The sequence below is a fragment of the Fistularia commersonii genome, chromosome 24 (assembly GCF_037954325.1).
Source record: "Fistularia commersonii isolate RoL2024-O1a breed Wild chromosome 24, RoL_Fcom_v1.0, whole genome shotgun sequence".
Lineage (NCBI taxonomy): Eukaryota > Metazoa > Chordata > Actinopteri > Syngnathiformes > Fistulariidae > Fistularia > Fistularia commersonii.
The window spans coordinates 11,143,125-11,149,124 of NC_141307.1; positions in this window are offsets into that span (position 1 = coordinate 11,143,125).

The following is a 6,000-nucleotide window of genomic DNA, read 5'->3' on the forward strand; positions in this document are numbered from 1 at the left end:
ACACACACACACACATACGGGATCTCTTCAGTGAGTTGTGGATCACCCGTGGGGCCTCCCACCAGCACCTCTTCTAAGCGGCATTCGTGGAGGCATCCTTATCAGATGCCTCGCTCCATGTTGAATCTGCGAGACCCCCAGTGGAGAAGCTCATTTCCTACCAGCCACCCTTAAATATGGAAACGCACCCTGGTCTTCAAGTCCACGGCGCGAAAATCAAAATAAAATCAGGGTAATCTGCCGAAAATTTTCCGCCAGTTTTTCACCGCAATATCCAAACTATCCATGCACTATCCAATATCCAAACAATTTGATTAACTTGGCAATAAAACAAACCCAATAAAATGGCAAACTACTCGAATGATTTCTCGACGTGCTCTTCTCAGCGGCAGGAGAAACAGATAGCGAGCGACGGACTGAGGGGCTCCGGGGAGGACACGGGTCATTCTCTTTGCTCTCCCGTCAAGATCTCAGCAGATAGGATGAAGTCTTCATCGGCGTTACACTCCACAAGTCACAATCTTGTGAAACCGGGGCCGGGGTCCCACGGCAACCTTGTCGCTCCAAGCCCCCCCCCCTCGACGACAGAGGGCAAAGAGACACCAGCAAAGCTCTATCATGGGTATTAGCTATGGTTATCAGTTGCTTTAAACAGGGCGGTGCTTCAAAACCTTTGTTTTGACTATTAGATTGGTTTAAAGGCATAGTTAAGTCCACAGGAGGGGGAATACTTTGGATCGTGCACGTTTGTAAACCATCATTCACTATTCAAAGCCTGCCCCTTTCACTACCGTGTATCTGTTTTAAAGTGAAACTCCTTCTATTCATTTTAAAACATACCACACGTCCCGCGCCGAATCTTTAAATAAAGGTCACATGATTAGAATTAGGTTTGGAGACGATTTTTCCCATAAGGCCTTACCTACCATTGGACGTGGTGTGTGAAAAAAACCTCCACAAGGAGCCAAATTGTTTTAACATCGTAACAGCTTTGCCTTCGCCATCGATATGCCATTCACGCCTGATCTCGCCACGCCATCCTTTTCATTTGTCCCTCGGCTTTTAGAGCCACGTGGATCAATATCATCAGGATCAACACGCTAAGGAACATACAGAGAACTATCAGTCAGGGGGAAAATTTATGAAATGAAAGACCTAATAGATTTATCTTTTTTTTTTGTTTGTTTTTTTATAGCATGCAGTTTTTTGCGAGGGCTTGTATACGTTTGACACCGTGGCACGACTAGAATCCTCGGTGTGGAAAGGAAACATTGAATTCTCTCTCCCTCTCAAACGTTGTACACATTTTCCCTCTCCGCACTCAGCTCTTTAAAATAACATCTTTGACACGATCCGCGCGGCGTTGCGGGTAACACGAGAGCCGCCCGCGACGACACGGAGCACCGAGGAATCTCGTGTCTGTGAAAGAGACACAGTCAAGGCAACGGCTCACGCTGAGGTGGGCAGAAATCGATGGGACGGATAGTATAGGAGACCCACACCGCCCTGGACCCCTGGTGAGAGAGACCCGGGCCATCTGGACGGGGTTGAGGCCAAGGAGGTTCACAGAGGAGCCCAGTGTGTGGGTGTTTGTGCTGCAGCATTCACCACATGTCTCTTAGAGTGGCAATGAAGTGAACTGGCTTTTTTTTTTTTTGTTGTTTTCTTTTTGCCGGGCAGTGGTAACGGCGCACACGCACACAAACATAAAAAAAAAAAATTAAAAAAAAAAAAACCCACTCCCATCTTATGGTCACAGAAGTGCAGTCAGGCCTCTGTAAACATCTGTCAGCCATTGCCTCCCTCATCAGCCCCTCCTCACCAGACCCCAGCAATTCAGCGTGCCCCCTGACCTTCAGCTGAAGAAAGAACAACTGTGACTTTCTGCCAAAAACCAGCAAAGAGTTTGGTTCTTTGACAACCACCTCAAAAGAGGAGACAGATTTAGTTGCACGTCTGTATATGGATAAATTAGTGTTAAAACAACGTGGTCTTAAGGTTCATGGCGCAGGTATCTACGCGTTACTCCGAGACAGCTGTTAGTAATAACGCCGGCAAATTTGTATGCTTGAATTTCATGGCAAAAACACCCGCAGAGGGCAAAAACGGCGCAGTTTCGCACTATGTGAACCGTGCGCCGGTAAAGAAACGCAGGCTGTTCCTGGTAGCAAACAGGAAAATGCATTTTATTCCGTTTCAGTTAGCCAGTCAGTTTACTTAATAAGAACTGCCTTGGATTTGGACAGCGGAGGCTCTGATCTGCCATCCTCTTGAGTAACTGGGTCTCCCGCGGGATCCAGACCAGCATCGTTCAGCCATGGACACAGACCAGAGCCCTCATCAACCCTTCCAGCGCTTCCCCTCCGGGGCCTCAGGTTTCCCCTCAATCTCTCCCTCTCTGCTCCCAGCTAGCTTCCCTCCCACATCAATTACAGCCTATCCCCTGCAGTGCCCCTCCCTCTGTGACCCCGGGGTTACCGAGTCAGGGAGGTGAAAGGTTGCTCTCCCTGCAGCTACCCCAGGCATCTCTTAGAAGTTTCGGGCTCTTTGTCCAAAGGCCTGTTGTCCTGCCGAGCGACACTTACGACCAGCGGCCAGAAAGGAGATTCACACAGCCCCCACTGTCAGCGCTTCTCTTCTGCATGCGGTCGTGTAATAGGGCAAGATAATCCCACAAGTACATTTTTACGTTTTGATTTTAAATTGGATTATTGTTTCGCACATCCGAAACTAAAGTAATATTTCAAATAAAGTGCTAAAGAGCTCAATAAAGTATATGGGGGTGGCAAAACATCCTCCATTATAATCTGCATGGAAAAAAAGAAATAAATAATCACGTATTTTAATTATTTTTTTTTTCCCATATTGAAATAAACCTCAACTGCGCACTCCACACAATGTTAATAGCCATGTTTCGGGGGGGGGGGCACCTATTTGGACTCTTGTGAAATTGCTCTTCAAATTTCCATTTTTCCACATTGAATTTTCTTCTTCTGGTCCAAAATGAAAGCAATCAATATGATAACTTCACTCTCAGTTAATTCTTCATAAATTACTGGATTTATAGTTACCAAAGTAAATAACTAAATAACAATGACATACGGAATGGTATGTAATTGGAAGGTAATGAAAGAAAAACAGCAATATCTCAATGCAGATAACTATATTGCTTTTTTATAATTTTCCGGAGACAGTAATACAAGTCCCCAGCATGTAGCTATACGTTCAGACGACCGTTTGACATTTGATATCGAGGAAGGTATTCAGGCGGCTATACAGACAGCGTAGTTTTTCGGATCAATTTCACTGATTGGGTGATAAATAACGCAGTGAACGGTCAACAATGAAGGGACGTAACGTTCAATCACCCAGGTTAAGTAGCGAGTTGATGACTTGTGTTGTTTTGTTGACCGCAGAGTTTCGATGTGGATTTCGGCCTGGCGGAACCCAACTGTGTTCCTGTCACTGAACTCAGACCTGGCAGTGTCAATACCAGACGCATTATCTCTAATGGGGAAGCCTGGAGAGGAAGGAAGACAGCGAGAGAGGCAAAAAGACAGAGACACACAGAAAGTGTAGAATGGTATCTCTATTGATTAACTGGAACAGGACCTCCACTCCACCCTCTTCTGTCCAGACATATGGGGTAATAAGGACCACGTTTCGAGACTGTCATCCCCCCTATCCTCATCTACTCCCCTCACCCGAGCTAGAAAGCCATTTAATCAGCCCTCATGGGAATACATGGATATGATATGGGAGAAAAAGGAGGGGCGGAAAGAGGGAGGAAAGGAGACAGGGTGAGAAGTCCATTAGCGAAGTAGACACAATAGCTACAGAAGGGAGGTTTACCTCAAGCACAGAAAAAGATAGGCATGACAGGCCCGAATGCACACGCTGTATGCATTAATACGCAAAAAATATGACAAGTCACTTTATATTTTTCACACCTAAATTTTGCCATCTGAGATCATTTCTCTGAGAACACTTCAATGGTCTGCATTTGAATATGTGCATGCATAGCACAAGTGTGCGCATTGAAAGTCCTTATCATTCCAAAGTTAACAGATCATATCATGTGCGACTGTTTTTCTTTCGCCGGGGCCGTTTTCCTCTGTTTGAACAGGATTTTTCTGTTTTCTTTTCCAAAGAGAAGGCTGCCAGTCTCAGCGTACCAGACCAACTTTATCAAGGCGGCCATCTCGGACCGTAGGCAAATCCATGAATTCCTCTCGTGCAAAAAATAAGAATAAAAAAACGGAAAAACTGTCATCGCCTTGTCTGTTTGGCTCTCTGAGCCTGGTCATTTTAAAGATAGAGGATGAAAATAAAATAATAAAATTGGCTATATCATCTCAATGTAACTAAATACGTTAAAGACATTTTAGCCTCTTATCATGGAGTGAGTTATGTCAGATCGTTATGTCTCTGTGTAAATAAAAAACACAGGATATAAGGGGGAGATGCATCATTTCATTGGGATGAATGTAAACTTCAGATGTTCAAATCTGGTCTTCATGTCAAAAGTCGTAATGAAAGGCTGCCATAAAAAAATGAGACTTTACTGCCCCCTGGTGGTGAATATTACACTGACATCTATTTTAAAACAGTATAACGTTAGTGCGAGACTGCATGTCGAAATGAAATACCTTTTCCGCCTTAAATATCTTATTAAGGTATATTAACAGCACTTCTATATTATTGTCAAAAAGGTCAATTTATCCTTCATTGAACAAAAGAGGCTCACCACTAACTAGTTTAACACTGAAATATGTAATAGTCAGTTCATAAGAAAGGGGAAACAGCAGAAAATATAGGAAAAAACAATGAAAAATAATTCACTTATTTTATTAATTCGTCTCAGTTTTTTGATTATGAACAAAACGTAAACTTACGAGTCTTTAGCCACGAAGGGACGCCATGGAGTCAACCCGGAAGGATTTTTTTCCTATCGCATTTGACGTTTGTGATTGGCTAACACAGTTTGGCGTGTTTAGGGCGTGAAACCAATCATTCGAGTGAATGAGGTATCCCTTGTTTGATTGGCTAAGAGCGCATGTCAATCATGCACGGAAGGGGTCTGGAGACGGAAAGCGGCCAGTGTGTAGTTTAGCTCTCTGGAGGACGGAGCTCCGCGGCAGCGAACACACACACACACACCCACACACACACACACACACACACACACACACACACAGTCACGTTGGAATACAGACGCGAGAAAATTAAATATATAAATCAAATGAGATCTGACGGAGATAATTACATTTTTCAATAATAAAGAACATTTTATTCCACATGTCTTGGTTGATTTTAATATCTGGGCAAGATATTCCTATATTGTAATTATACACAATTACCCATGAATGGAAATTCTAATTGTACACAGACGTACGATTGACAATACTGAAGTTGATTCCAATCGACTACAAACATGTGCAAGAAACAGTGATATTGCAGGAAAAAAAACAAAAGCGTTGGTAATTTTCATTCAAGAGGAAAAATTAATTTTAGGAGCTTATTTTGATTTGGTTTCAAAACGATATTACAATAATGGATTCATCGTTTCTTTTTTTTGTTGTTTGTTTTTCCTGTAATTAACATTTGTCAATTTCAACATATACCTGGGGACCAACAGTTTTTTTGTCAGAGCGATTACTTTGAGTTGAAAAAAAATCAAAACGATGGACCCATATTTGTAAGACAAATAAAATTGAATACAAATTCTAAAATATTCCAAATGTACAAGTGATAAGAAACGCTCCATTTCAGCATGTGACAATGGTGAATCGCTTCACTTAATACAACAACATTGCATCGTGACGGCAGTTGGTTTATATTTAGGGTTGGACTGGACTATTACATCTTTATTAAAATGCAGGATAATAGCATGCATTTAAGTGCGTGCGTTGGCCTAAATAGACTCAACGACAGGGTGAAATTATAAGTCTCCCAAATAAATTAGACAAGGTGAGATAAGATGACTATTCCCTTCTGAAA